Raw genomic sequence first — 17,170 nt, 5'->3', positions numbered from 1 at the left:
ATATGTACCAAACTCATTCAATTTTATACAGTTTAAGTGTATTATGGATAGGTAGATATATATATTTTTTTAATCATTGGTTTGATAGATGAATCGTCACAAAAACGACTTAGTTATCTACAGCCCTCGAGTACAAAACTCATGGGTTGGAACTTGGGAGCATGCTGAGAAATAACAGGCTTTAACAAAGAAAAGTTGATAAGCTCCAGTCCAATCCAGTCCAGTCCAGTTCAGTTCAGTCCACAAAAGTAAGACCTTCACGCACCTTTATTCACATCAGCAGCTCCAGTCCACAAAAGTCAAGCCATTCAGCATTAAAAACAATTTATTATTCAATGATAAAATATTTGGTAATCTGAATATACTGATATATTTTTCAAAATCAGATCCAAACTTTTGAATTTTTGTAATTACATTCAGAATTTAATGAAATATATTTGCAACTATGCACCCAAACAGAATGTTACTGTCATAAAATATATATATATATATATATATATATATATATATATATATATATATATATATATATATATATATATATATATATATATATATATTTTATTAACAAAATGAATCTGCCCAGTACAATTGAGTTTAATCAAACATCTGATGATGTATTCCGCTGTATATGTACACAAATCATTGGATATACATATAACTATTTTTTTAATTATAAAACAGGTAGAAACACTAAAAAAACATAAAGGACAATGAATGAAGAAATGTTATTAAATTAGAATTATAGTCCAACAAGACAATTTGGTTTACATCCTACAAATTTTAACAACTTTTTTACAAAAGGAACTTCATGAATTACTTTGTACGGGTTAAAATAAAAAAATTTGAAAGAAATAAATAAGTATAGGTCAGTTGGATTTACTTTACCAATATTGTTGTGTTGCTTCAAAATACTGCACCGGTCTCTATAGTCGTCAAAGTTAATTGCTAATTTTGGACAGTAAAAATTATGAACCTAAAAATACTTGCAAAACAATTTCTTCCATGAAGAGAGGAATGTAATAATTTTTATGAGGTTCCTCTTACTATGTTCGAATTCATGTTAACCAATTCAGCCAAGCATTAAGATATATATGTTCAAATTTATGTTATTAAAACAATCAGTAAATACACTAATTTATTTAAACGAAATTTTATTTATTGAATGGAAATATTATAACCGGTGTGTTATTAAATGCGGCCACATTAAATTAAAACGTCCATGTGAAGTATTATGCATTTCATGTAAATATTATATAATTTATTAAAAAAATCTTAATGCTTAACATGGACATTTTAATTTAATGTGACCACATTTAATAACACGTCGGTTACAATATTTCCATTCAATAAGTAAAATTATATTTTGTTTAATTAAATAAATTAGTGTATTTTATTGATTGTTTTAATAACATAAATTCGAACATATCTTAATGCTTGCATGAGTTGGTTAACATGAATTCAAACCCAGCAACAATAACCCCAAATTCCAAAAACTAAGCAAGAGCTAGAAAATGAAAAATTAACAATTTATGCTAAAGTATTGAAGTTAATATTAAAGGAACTAGAGGAAGACAACAATAATATGAGAACGAAGCAAGTATTGAAAAATATGAATAGAGAATAGAGTAGTTCTTAAATTAAAATATTAAATAATACTGTGTAAAAGAATAATTAAAGTTGTTTGTAAATATCAGCCCACTATTGTTTTTAATTGGAGCAAAGCATCCATTAGTTATTGTATCATGCATGCACCAAATTTATACAACTTTTCAGGCTCTCAATGACGTATTACGTTAATGGCTTTAAAATAATGAGAAGATATATAAGCAGAAGTGCAATGCTAATTAAATAGATCTTATTTATATTTTAAATTCTTTAACAATGATATTTCGACATAAATTTATTGACAATTTTATGCATGCTTAATTTGTGAGCGCATATGTTTACAAGTTATGCTTAATTCATGCTTTCAAAGAGCAAGAAAACATTTATTTTTGTTTTTAAAGAACAACAAATCTGAATTCATACAGGGCATATTCACAATTTATTATGAACCCATTGTTGTGCTCAACATATACACATTTTGACAGAGCTGTTTTTAATTCATACAGGGCATGAGCAGTAGAGTCAAAATGTATACCCGTGCTCAACAAGTTAATTTCATTTTGAATTTCGGAACATTTAATCCAGTCTTATCAATTTCTCAGCTGTTTGATTGCATTAATTTATATAGTTAAAATTAATCAATTCAAGCCCCAGATTGTATTTTTGTATAAAATAAAATAGTGTTAATTTCTCTTTCTTTTCTCTTCTCTACTCTCCGTTTCGCTAGCTCCGCTCCAAATTTTATATTACGAAGCAAGCAAAAGAGCTTTAATTAATGCTTCTCTTTTACTTAATTATAATATTATTGGATCATATGTTATTATCTTCTTTTTGTCCCTTTCTTTTTTTATTCATTGATCGAGCTTTTCGATCCTTCTATTTAATTTTACGGCAGTAATTAAATTGTGGATGCATATATATATAGGACGCGCAAGTTACGATACATTAATTAATTATCAAACAAAAACGAATCATATATATATATATATATATATATATATATATATATATATATATATATATATATATATATATATATATATATATATATTTCTTTTTGAATCATATATATATATATTTCGAATCGAGCTATTATTTGATATCATTAGATTCGAATCGAGCTATTATTTGTTTCTTATAATATGTCTCCGTTGCAACGCACGGGTATAATACTAGTATATATATATATATATACACACACTACCGATTGAAGGCAAATTTGAAAGCACCTACAAGTTAATGCTAGCTACATGTTACATCTCTACAAAAAAATATATATATATATCGTAAAACGTTATGTAACGTTTTTCACTGTAAAACTTGATAAAAATGACAATTTTATGAAGGCTGGATTCAATTAAAACGTCATAACATTTTCAGAAAATGTTGTAACGTTTTATACACTAAATTATGTGTTTTATACACTATTTTCTGCGTTTCTCACCAGCTGAATCGTTATAACGATTTACCAAAACGTTATAACGTTTTATGCAACGATTCTGAGGTTTATTTGCCTAAATCCTGTGTTTCTTCCTCTCCCACTTCATTTCCTTTCCCTGCCTGATGTGAGCTCCGCCCTATGCCGACGGATGACTATGTGCAGCCACAGGGTGAAGAGACACGAAGCAGTGATGAGCATATCTCCACACATGAGGATTCCGCCTCAAAGGAAGCTACACCAATTGTACCAAGCGACCCTGCCAAACAAGCAAATCTATCTCAAGATGAGCCACCAAAGGTAAGTGCACAGGTACCTCTTTACATTCCTCCTCATAAATTCGCACATTTTCCTGGCAGGCTTAAGAATGAGAGAACTGACATACAATTTGCTAAATTCCTTGAATTGTTGAAACAACTGCATGTGAACCTACCATTAACTGAGGTAATGACCCAAATGCCGGTTTACACCAAATTTTTCAAGGATATTCTTTCAAATAGGCGTAAGCTTGAGGAAGTACAAATGGTATCCTTAGACTCAAATGGTAGTGCCATGGTAATGAATGAATTGCCCAAAAAGTTGGATGATCCGGGTAAATTTTCCATACCATGTTCTATAGGAAATGTCCAATTTAAACGTGCACTCTGTGATCTAGGGGCAAGCGTAAGTCTTATGCCTAAGTCGGTTTATGATAGGTTAGGTGTTGGGGAACTTAAGCCAACCAGAATATCTATCTAATTGGCAGACCAATCGGTCAAGTTACCTCTAGGAGTGGTAGAGGACTTGCCAATTCAAATTGGTAAATTCTTTGTCCTAATATATTTTGTTGTGGTTGACATGGATGAGGACACTCATACACCACTCTTGTTAGGTAGACCATTTCTCAATACACCAAAAACTGTGATTTATGTTCATGATGGAATTATAACAATGAACATTGGTGAAGAAAAATTGACATTCGATATCAAAAGATCTATGAGATATCCATCTAACGATCAAAGTGTTTTTAGTGTTGATATTCTTGACAGGTTGATAGATGAAGAGCTCATAAACAACTGGGAGAAAGGTTCCGTTGAGTATTGGATGGATCAGGAGTGCGAAAAAGCCAAAAAATCGAGCTCTGTTGACCTCATTGCGGCCCGAAATGAAGCCTTTTGCGGTCCGCAACAACATCAGGCAGAGGGCGTGAATCAGACAGATCCCATTACGGTCCACAATGAATGTATTGCGGCCCGCAATGAACCCTTCCCAGATGACCTGACGCATATTCTGAGCCTGATTCTCCAAGTTTCAACCATTGAGATCCTTCCCAACTTTACTGAAATCTCGGAGAATGACAAACTTGAGTCGGATGTGCAAAAGAAGCCGGTGGAAACATCTGAAACCGACAAATCTCGAGAAAATCGACACAAAATGGAGCAATGGGGAGGCCGCCCTCCTGATCCTCCACCTAAGCATTAAGGCGCACCACCACCACCTTCCGCCAATAGAGTAGTCCATGTTTCTTCCTATTTACTTTTGTTTATTTTTTAGGTATTGGGGACAATGCTTAATTTAAGCTTGGGGGATGGGAAGAAATTGTATCTTTGCATGCATGTTTTTCAAAATTTTTAGGATTTATAACCTTAATTTTTACTTGACCATGAATAGGATTTGTGATTTTAAACTTAATTGCTTGAAATTGCGAATTTGTCAAGATGTTTTATGAGGTTATGAAAAATAGAGTCTTGCATAATTGGACTTAATTGTTTGAAAATGCATAAAGTATAAAATCATGTTTAATTTTTTTTTGTGTTAAAAGTTAGCAAAAAATAAAACCCTTGAAATTTTAACAAGTTTTTAGTAATACCCTTGGAATAATTTGAAATAACCACATACTTTGGCGAAAAACTTTGTGGAAATAAAGGTTTAAGAAATTAGAAATTTAGGGATTTAAATTTATTTTTTTGAAAATGCAACTTGTTTGGGAAAAACAAATTTAGAAAGATCGGGATATCCATAGGTATGATTTAATGCCTAAGGATGTGTGTATTCATGATATTTTGTAAAAATGTTGAAAAATTGTGTAAAATTGAAAATTTTTAGAAAAGAAAGACTTCGTTTGCTTATGTTACGGCGACATGACGTACTTATAGCAATGAGTCATAGACACTTTGCTCCGCTAGTTTGCCCGATAAAGTGACCGGGTTTGCACTAACCATGTAGGTTCGTGTCATGGAAGGGTTGAACCAAGAGCATGCAAATGCACTTTTGAATTAAAACGGTTGGGTATAGATTAGCTACCTATAACTAGCCGGTTTTGTTCTAAGGATAAAGATTTATAGTGTCATAAAATAAAACCAACAAAAGAAAAATAAAATTTTGCATATATCAACACACGAAGTCTGCGACTTTCTAACCTAAGTTTGATTCAAGCTTGGGGGATTTTTAAAAGAATTTTCGCAAATAAGAATGCATTTTTTGTAACAAATTTAGATATCCGAAATTTACAAATTCTAAACCTTTAAGGAAATAAAAGTTAGAGTAATTGAATTGTGGGGTGAAGCATGATTAACCAAGGGTTGCACTTTAAATTTGTACAAAATTTACGTTGAGATTTTTAAATTTTGGCAAGATCATACAAATTTTTTGATCGAATTGTAGTCCAAGTTTAGATATTGCTTGAGGTCAAGCAATGTTCAAGCTTTGGGAAATTTGATAAGCTGAAGTTGTATCTATTGAAACCTAGGGTTTGTTATGTAAATTAAGCCAAGTTTTGATTAAATTAGGTTTAATTAGGTTAGAAATGTCCAAAAGTTCAAGTTACTGCCCTAGTTATGTTTGTTCTACAGGTAATCAAGTGTTTGGAGCTTAACGAAGCAAAACGGGTGAGTTAGCACGAAGATTGGAGCTTCTGCCAACATGCATTGCGGCCCGGAATGGATCCTTTGCGGCCCAGAACCAAGCAAGTCAGAGCATTTCTGCACCTTTATTGCGGCCCGCAAGGACCTTTATTGCGGCCTGCAATGCCCTCTCCAAAATTCTTCTGCGCAGTCTGATTAACTGCCTCCATGCATTGCGGCCCGCAATGAATGTATTGCGGCCCGCAATTAGGTCGGTTCAGAGCCCGAATTTGCTATTTTTGGTTAGTTATTTCTAGGTTTTGGAGGGGGATAAAAAGAGGACCTGTAGAACAGATTGAGTACGTTTTTTTAGGCAGAATTTCTGGTTTTAAACAAGGAAAAGCAAGGAAAAGCAAGGAAGAGAGAAGGAGGAAGAAGAGAACACCATTGATCAACCGGTTTTATTGTTTTCTTTCCTTTGGAACTCTTTTATTCTTTTGATTTGTGCTTTAGCCATGACTGGCTAAAGGCTTTTCTAGGGTTGATTAAGGTTGTACTTGAAACTTTTGTTATGATTTAGTTGGTTTTATTTTATATATTCTTGTTCTTTGTTATGATATATTCTTTATTTTAATTGATTGTGAAGACTTAATCGAAATCACATGAAACCCTAGGATTTGGTATTTGCAATTGAGAAATTGAATATTAGGTCCAGACCATAATGCTGGTAGCTACTACCATGCTTTTCAAAAAAGGTCCAGACCATAAGAAATAGAGTATTTGATAGGCTAAGTACCGAGAGGTGACGCTTGTCTTATATGGGCTTCACCCAATAGTTTAGAAAATTGTGCCAAGTACCGAGAGGTGAAAGATAGTTTTCTAGATCAATTGGGACAGTAAGAACTTAATGACTTTAGATTAGAGTAGCCAAGTACCGAGAGGTGACGTTTATTCTAATTTAAAGATGGTATTAATATAGAGATATCCCTTTGTACCTACAACACCCAACTGTGCCTTCATAACTAAAAGAATAAATTTAATAAACCAATTAGTCATAACACTAGTGGATAGGAACCCTAAGAAACCCTAATTTCTCATACTTGTTAAAAATTCAGATTTTGCTTTAAGACTTTAGTTTAATTCATTTTAATCAAAACCAAACCAACCTTTGAACAAACAAAAACATTTTTTACTTTCTTTTACTAAATTAAATTGTTAGGTTAGATTTGATATTCCAACTTGTCCCTGTGGAGACGATCCCTAAGTACTACTCGACAAGGTTGTACACTTGCAACCGAATTGAGCGTAAATTAGGATTTATTACTTGTATTGTAATTATTCACACCAGTGGCTTAATAAATAGTAAACAAATTCAGAAAAATGTAAAATTTTGTCTCTAAGCACAATTTAATATGGAGAACATGCAACTTGAACGGTTCGGATCGACGTTTTGAACTTTGAAAATTGAAAAATGAATTGGTAGCACCAAAGCTCAGGAACTACCACTTTGATCTTAGCCAACCTCTATATATATATATATATAATATATATATATATATATATATATATATAGATATAATTCGTTAAAGCAAATCTAGAAGAAAATATAAGTAATAATACTCATCAATCAAAACTCGTCCTTAAACATATTTGGTACAACGATCTGCCTTAGTATTTCAAATGTAATTAAATACTCAATTTATAATATCATCTCCTAATTTTTTTAGCTTAAAGTCAAAAGTTGCAATTGGAAAATACTCCGAGCATGTTTTGACCAAAAAAATTATTACCCTCTTTCCGCCAAAAAAAAACTATTCAAACTTTCTGATTGGATCATAAAATATTGCTTTGACCATTGACCGACAACATAATTTTATGATGACTATTTTAGCTTCAAATTTCTGGAAATTTTTAATCAAATATAATCTCATTCTAAATCCATTATTTCACGAATACAAAGCTATCAAATAACTTAAACTACAGAGATATTCGGTTTGAAAACTGAAACTATATATGAAGTTACATAACCGAAACATGAGAAGGATAACACCATTCAAACGATAGCTATATATATTATAATTGGAAGAAAAAGAACTAGCCTTTCCTGATCCCCGTGAGCTCGCAGGAAGAAATGCACCTCATGATCAAGTCATTAATTAATTAAAAGTTAAAAAGGAAGGGAGTGTCTGCGTAAAGCATGCAGAAGCTCTACTTTCAACCATTTTATTAAAAAAGTAGGTTGTTTTGAAAAAAGCATCCGATGTTCTCCACGCCGCACTAAAATAATTAACGTTGTAGATTTTGGTCTGATTAATTCACACGTACTGGCGCAATTCTATAAATATATGCAATTAATTGTTTACTGATTACAACAATAATTCAATCATTGGTTCAGTATCTCCTATCGATCGTAAAGATGGTTACAGTATTAGAATCAGCAGAGAATCCTTAATTAATTAATTAATTAATTTCTCATTGAAAACCATTGGTTCAAAACCAGATGCATGCACGATGCTTGGTCTAGATCCTTTCCGGCGTGATTTTATGTATTCAATGGTGCTTTTATAATGTTCTTTCTTCCTTTATATATTGTTAATTTTCCCTTGAATTTTTATTACATCTCTGCATGATATGTTGTGTATCGTTAATGTTTTTTGTACGTAGTAGTGATAGGATCTATATTTTATATATGCTATTGATAATTTGATATCATATAAATTTACCACTGAAGCATTTGAATTATGACTGATAATTAAAATTATAAGTTAGAGAATAAAAAATTATAAGTCGAAGTATTAGAAAGTATAAGTTAAAGTATTGTTTTTTTTATCAAATATCTAATTAGTTAATGGATTTAAATCCAATTCAATATATTTTTACCTTATTTTGACAAAAAAATTTGAGTCCATCCCTGCGCCAACTAGCGGCCATAAAAGACCATGAAAAAGGCATGAATATTCCAAACAGAAATGGTCTAGAAAATCTTCCACTTGTTAATCCTTCAAAATTTTATAAGAGCATCCGACTCGGATGAGGTTGACCTTCGAATAAATCATTTGTTTCGAAAATTTAAAGAAACTTCATAAATCATGTAAACCCCCCTCTACCCAACCTAATAAAAAGATGCGTTACCACTCACCTACACATTACAAAATTCGACTAATTCTATTGGGTCGACCGAAAAATGACATCCATCATCAGCGTCATTGACCAACTTTTTTTATTTTTAGAAATAAACAAAATATATTAATTACTATTTTTCTTCGATAAATAGATGAAATCGAGCTATTAATTAGTTCACTTTCAGAGAAGACGCACTAATGATTTGATTTTATTGATTTCCACAAGTATTAATCCAACGACTATGAATGTGAAAAATCAGAAATAAATAAAGAATGTGAAGTATGATAAGCATGAAAATTGTCAGGCATTTTAATCCTCCTCTTATTTATACTTATTTACTTATTTACATTTTAATTTAGTCTGTCTCTCAAGCTAAAATTAATTTTCCTGAAAAAAATTACATCGCACTGTACCAGCAACTAATGTCCCTTAATTAATTATCATTTAAGTCCAAAATTAAGTCACCTACGTACGTACGCCTACCTTGCTTTTTCATGCATGCATGCATGCATCTGTTGACTAGTATATTCGGTGGTATATATATATATATATATATATATATATATATATATATATATATATATGCACTAATGCACTGCTCCCCAAATACCTGTTTAGTTAGGATTTTCCCTTGGATCAATAGGTACATGAAGATTAATTCTCGATCTCACCGTTGGTGGTACGTACCGTACCTTGCTATTCCATAATTTAGTGAACCGCCATCTGCTTTTACCGGCCTCACTTAACATTTTGTAGGCTGATCTAGTACTCACGTCATTTGTATGTTTTTATCCCATTTAATTTCCATTTGATACAGTCTTGACCATTTGATACAGTCTTGATACATACATACATACATATATATATATATATATATATATATATATATATATATATATATATATATATGGAATATGCTAGCATGCTACGCATAGCATAGAACCCCTTCGTGCAACGGCTTGGATTTCGAGTTTTCAAAATCTTAACTGTTGATCCGAACCGTTAATCTTGTTCTCCATATTAATATGTGTTTGGAGACCAAATTTTACATTTTTTGAAATTTTTTTACTATTTCTTTAGATTTATTGAAAATCACTGTTTTCAGCAAATCTGGACCATAAAAAAACAGTGATTTTCAATATATATAAAGAAATAGTAAACAAATTCCAAAAAATGTAAAATTTGGTCTCCAAAGACATATTAATATGAAGAACAAGATGAACGGTTCGGATCGACCGTTAGGATTTTGAAAACTCGAAATCCGAGCCGTTGCACGGAGGGGTTCTATGCTATGCATAGCATGCTAGAATATTCCTATATGTATATATAGAGGTAGTCTACGGTGAGTTGAGAAGTAAAACGCGTTTCTACTTCACGCTGTATTTTTATTTGAAAGTCCAAATTACCGATCCGAACCGTTAGATATTTAATCCATATTGAAATGTGCTTGGAGACCAAATGTTACATTTTTTGAAATTTTTTTACTATTTATTAAGCATTTTTAAAAATTGCTGTTTTGCTGTGAACAGTAAAATTTTCTGGACCATCAGATCAGCGACTTTCAAAATTGCTTAATAAATAGTAAAAAAATTCTAAAACAATGTAAAATTTGGTCTCCAAGCACATTTCAATATAAAGAACAAGATGAACGGCTCGGATCGACGTTTTGAACTTTAAAATCACAAAATATAAGCGTGAAGTAAAATAGTCGCTTTACTTCGCAACTCACCGTAGCCTAGCTCTATATATATATAGAGAGAGAGAGATAGGCTAATATGCTTTCGGTAGCATATGGGCCGAAATACACACGGTCCAAATTTGAAATTTCAAAATTCAAAAAGTCGATCTGAACCGTTCATCTTGTTCTCCGTATTAATATGTGCTTGGAGACCAAATTTTACATTTTTCTTAATTTTTTTACTATTTATTAAGCCACTTTGAAAATCATTGATCCAACGGTTTTACTGTTTTGTTAAGCCACCGTTGGATCAGCAATTTTCAAAGTGACTTAATAAATAGTAAAAAAATTCAGAAAAATGTAAAATTTGGTCTCCAAGTACATATTAATATGGAGAACAAGATGAACGGTTCAAATCGACTTTTTTGGACCATGTGTATTTCGGCCCATATGCTACCGAAAGCATATTAGCCTATCTCTCTCTCCCTCTCTCTCTCTCTCTATATATATATAGGAATATGCTAGCATGTTATGCATAACATAGAGGGCCTCCGTGCAACGGCTCAATATTCGAATTTTTAAAATTCTAATGGTCGATCCGAACCGTTCATCTTGTTCTCCATATTAATATGTGTTTGGAGACCAAATTTTACATTTTTTGAAATTTTTTTACTATTTTTTTAGATTTATTGAAAATCGCTATTTTCATGCAAATCTGGACCATAAAAAACAGCGATTTTCAATAAATCTAAAAAAATAGTAAAAAAATTTCAAAAAATGTAAAATTTGGTCTCCAAACACATATTAATATGAAGAACAAGATGAACGGTTCGGATTGACCGTTAGAATTTTAAAAAGTCGAATATTGAACCGTTGCACGGAGGCACTCTATGCTATGCATAACATGCTAGCATATTCCTATATATATATATAGAGGTGGGCTACGGTGAGTTGCGAAGTAAAACGCGTTTCTACTTCACGTTGTATTTTTATTTTGAAAGTCCAAACGACCGATCCGAACCGTTAGATGTTTAATCCATATTGAAATGTGCTTGGAGACCAAATTTTACATTTTTTGAAATTTGTTTACTATTTATTAAGCATTTTTGAAAATTGTTGTTTTGCTATGAACAGTAAAAAACAGTAAAATTTTCTGGACCATCAGATCAGCGACTTTCAAAATTGCTTAATAAATAGTAAAAAAATTCTAAAAAATGTAAAATTTGGTCTCCAAGCACATTTCAATATGGAGAACATGATAAACGGTTCGGATCGACGTTTTGAACTTAAAAATCGCAAAATATGAGCGTGAAGTAAAATAGTCGTTTTACTTCGCAACTCACCGTAGCCCATCTCTCTCTCTCTCTCTCTATATATATATATATATATATATATATAGAGTTAGGCTGGGGTGCTATGGATAGCATAGTGGCCTCTATGCTACGGCTCAATATTCGAGTTTTCAAAATCCAAACGGTCAATCCGAACCGTTCATCTTATTCTCCATATTAATATCTGCTTGGAGACCAAATTTTACATTTTTCTGAATTTTTTTACTATTTATTAAGTATTTTACAAAATTGTTGATCCAACGGTGGCTGCACAAAACAGTAAAACCGTTGGATTAGCGATTTTCAAAGTGGCTTAATAAATAGTAAAAAAATTCAGAAAATTATAAAATTTGGTCTCCAAGCAGATATTAATATGGAGAATAAGATGAACGGTTCGGATCGACCGTTTGGATTTTGAAAACTCGAATATTGAGCCGTAGCATAGAGGCCACTATGCTATCCATAGCACCGCAGCCTAACTCTATATATATATATGTATCTCAACTGACATGCTTCTGTAATACAGAGATAATTAGAGATGTATCTCAATTGCCTTCCCCTAGCTATATATATGCCAGGCTGTACTCGCAGTGAATATATAGATATCCATGGCATATATGTCATGCTCAGCTATATATATTAATAGAGTCATCACAGATACTACTCAAGATCAGTCAACGCATACTCGATCAGTCAACCCAGTTAGTAAGAACAGGTGTTAGTTAGCATAGGCTGTTAGGAGATAGTTAGTTATAACAGACTATGCTTCTACATGTTTCTGTGAATAGCTTGTAATTACTTTCCCTATATAAAGGGCAATACAGTGTACTGTTAAGACTGATCAAGAAATAATAAAAACATTCTTGTATTCCTTTCTTACCTCTTCTGGTTTCGATATTCATATCGCCTAATTCCGGCAACCCCCGCTAATTATATATGTAAGAAGAAATCAGTGGAGTCCCCATTGATTGATTAATACCCTAGCTTGACTGAGCCCCGCGTAATGAACAGGTCCTTTATCCATTTCATCCATTTGAACAACTCTCAGTGCATAGCATTGCTATGAATTCAATTCTACCTGACCATCAGGTTTCACATCAATTACTATGCTTGGGGTATATATGTAGTCATGCTCAGGGGATCTCCTTGTGTATATTTGCACATTTTCATGATTTGTTAGTCCTTAATTCTATCAATTTGACATGGTGTTTTATTATTTTGTCCTTTTTACATATTCTGAATCACTGAACTTTGACAAATTATTGTGATCAATTAGCTATGTATAATTTTTAGTTCTTTATATGAAAATGATGGCTGGATCATGAACTATAGGCTAAAAAAATATCAGGATTTGTGGAGACCCAGAACTGTATGAAATTTATGGATTTTGTGCAGATCAGTTCTTGTGCCAGCACACTGTAACTGCGCAGTTCTTACTTTTCACTGACTAAGATTCATCAATTGTTTATAATTATCTTAAAAATACCCATAAATGGAATATCAAGTGCAAGTATATTCAGTGTGTTGTACTCTAACAGTGTGCATGATTTGGGATCATTTCAAGATCTGTAGATATGCCTACTGATTTGATCTTTTTGGGATTGTTTTTATGGTTGGTACTGTACCAGTATGGGTATTGTTTTTTATATACGCATGAATGGCTGGTCCAGGTACAAGAGGGATGGTACGAGGACAATGCACAACACCTAATGCCTATATGCAAGGTGTTACATATTTTTAGGGTTTTGGCTGTATGTTTTATTTATAAGAGTATCTAAAAGAGATGAGTCAGTAAGATTAAACTTTTGTCAGCGCCTATGAACAAAGTTTAACAAATTGGTCCCTGTTTTCACAGTATTTACACTTTTTATTGTTTTTATCAATTCTTGACAGTAGGCTCTTTTTGTGAAATCAAGTTCACTTGTGCTGGTCATTGCCTTGTCAGACTGTACATTTTACATATCCAACCTCACTTTTATGTTTACTAACACATCTCTATCAAAAGTTTATTTTTACAAGATTCAATACAGTGTGTTGTATTATAGAGATTCATGAGGTGCTCTGTGCTCATTTTCAGTCATGGTACTGTGGAGTCAAGTCCACTGTTTACACCTTCATCTCACAACTTTGCACCTATATCCTTGTAACTTGTTTATTTATAAAATTGAGCCTTTTTAATTGAATGAACTCCAGTTCCAGTGGCTATAAGAAACAACTACGAACTTAGATTGAATTTAGACATCTCTCGAGCCAACAGTGATATTTTTTCTTTCACAGAGGTCCTTACATTTATTATTTTTTGCATTTTTATTTAAAAAAAACAATTATATACGTGTAAATGTTAATATTTCTGTAGGAAGGGCCACAGGATATGAGTGAGCTCCATGACTCATCTGAGATCAGGCATTATGCCTTGATGTCCTCTCCTCTTAAATTTTACATTAAGGTCCTTATTATTATCATTTTTTATTTGAAAACTGTGAAAATTGTGGTGCTATTTTGTTTACTAACCTAGAATTAATTTCAGTAGCCAAAAGTCATTGCAATTTTACCTTCTTTATTTTAAACTGCATTTGGTTGTGTTGATATTTTTCCATCAGTCTGTCTATAGGTTTGAATAGTCATGGTAAGTGAGTTGGGTTGAGTACCTACATGAACAATTTTCAAGCCTACAGTTGAAAAGGTCATCTCAATTCATGAAAGAAAGACACGATTGATGTTCTCCTTTTGTTCTTGCTTTGTTCAAATCACCTTTTCCCATGGCTTATATTTTGGTTGCAGGTACACACCTACGTGAGCCACGGCAAGCAGATATCACGCTTTGATTATTACTGTCCGAATCATGGGTATTTTCTTTATGTTTTTATATATTTTTTTCCTTTTCATTGGTTTATAATTGCATTTTGCCAAGCACGTTTTTGGGCTGACGTAGAAAGGTGAGGTGAGTAAAACATGCCTGAAAACTAATTGAATTTGTTTGCTATTCTTGTAATGGTCAACTGATGTGCTTATTTTGTCAATGTAAATAAAATTTAGCACTTAATGCTATCATGGTCACTATTCTTGTAAAGGTGAGCATCGTATTTTTTTATGTTTATGGAGCATCTTAACATGGTGTTCTTAACTCTGTGTACCGGTATGGTATGATGCTAGTAAATCTCTATTAGTGTGTCACTAGGCCTCTCGATCTGTGTACCAGTCCTAAGTATGTGAAGTCATACTCATTTTTGTGTTATATGCCGTGAGTGTTAGCATTAACTACAATGTACAGATGCCACACCACCTGGCGAATTGGGTGAGAAGATCGGGGTAGCAGTTCTAATAGTGATATGCATGCTAGGAAGGCCTTTGAAGTGCAGCTCAACAACATGGGCAGATATATATGGAGGATAATATGCTTTGAACTTCTCTTTTTAGTTTTAACTTTACTTATTCCTATATATCACCTAGACTATTTTCTAAAAGAAACTCGATATAATAGTCATATTTATGAAATGTTTTGCTTGCTTCTGTTTAACTAACTTTTGAACTACTGCCTTTTCTAAAAGTTATGCTTGCTTTATGTAATTCAAAGTTAGAGACAAAAAAGTCAATTTGTTTTATCAGTATTAGTTAATATTTTTAAATGATTCAATCACTAAACGGAGATATAAATAAATACGATGAGTTTCAATGGGAAAATAACTAAATTTAAAGTTTTAATAGATAAATATCTAATTAATGGAGGTATATATCTAAATTTCTATTATATATAATAGTTTTAATAGTTGTATTTTAAGTTTCACAATTTTTGTTATTAGTCATTTAAAAGGGTGAGGTATAAAAAAAAAAAACATAAAAGTTCTGTATAAATTTATAAAGACATTTGAATTTTATTTGTATTATTCGATCTATACATTAATTATGGTTACTCACACTATTTTTATTTATGAACATGCATTCTGTTGCTTTAGAAATAAATATATACAAGCCATATGAATAAAATGAACTTTGTATGTGTCTAAGGCAAAATGAATTTCCCATGATGAACTTCTCTCTCTTTAAAAACACTTTGGTTTTCAATTTTATTTGAGCAATAAATGAAAATTATTTGTGTATTTGTACACATTACTTAATTTTTCGCCTAAGATATTAGAGAAAACTAAATTAATGGAACAAAATAGAAGGGGAATGAATTAATGCATGAGAAAGGATGAAAGAAAGTAATTATGAAACAAAAGAAATAATTTAAAAAATATATATATAAGGAATGAAAAAAAAACAAAAACAAAATACTAAATTGATCCTAATTTAATTTGACATAAACAAATATATTTGTCATGCCTATTTGAACTAATAATATCACACAACATAATCCTTCTCATTTAAAAAAATAGGTGCACTGATCTTTATAACTAGATTTTTGTGATGAACCCATCCTAGAAAATATATCAATATATAAGATAAACTATAATATAATCAACATACGCCATTTCTATTGTTCCTTCCACTCCCCTTTTTTTCTCCTTTAATTTGCTGCTTCTTTGCCTATTTGCCTCTTTGGTAAAAGGTTTAAGTAGAAATAACGAAGGAAATTAAAAATCGAACGTTGAATCAAAATTTTGTCGTTTTGGTAAAAGCTATTCCTTTTAGGATTTTGAATTTCAAACTCCTTTCTATAAAAATTTATTTGTCAGATCCCTTTTGTCCAGAATGCGTGGATAATAGCATAGGTAGTTTGCTTCGATCTTTTTTGTCGAATCTTGATTAGAACTTCATTAAAATAATCTTTAAAGTTAAGGTATTTTGTAAAATATAAATTAATAAATGAAGTAACCATGTTATTTTTTTTCTTATATTTAACAACTCATGCGGATGGTTGACTTAATTTTTTCACCAAAAATGCATATTGAACCAAAAAAATGTGGAGTGGGGGGGGGGGGGGATATTTATTTGCTTGTTATATGTTGTAATATATTATCTTCACTTAATAAATAATAAAGTTGGGTAAGAAGCGTGAATTGGGACATAATTAAATGGACATGTCTTGAGTCAAGGAGTAATAGCAAAATCAAAAGCTTAATTTCTAGTAAAAGTCACTATACCAAAAGTCATAACATCTGATTACCATGCTTAAAAGAATGTACAAAATTATAGTGAATACACATGTTTCACAACACCTATTTCAACA

This window comes from Carex rostrata, chromosome 18, assembly GCF_964058835.1.
Source record: "Carex rostrata chromosome 18, lpCarRost1.2, whole genome shotgun sequence".
In the NCBI taxonomy this organism is placed as follows: domain Eukaryota; kingdom Viridiplantae; phylum Streptophyta; class Magnoliopsida; order Poales; family Cyperaceae; genus Carex; species Carex rostrata.
This window is presented reverse-complemented; position numbering follows the sequence as displayed.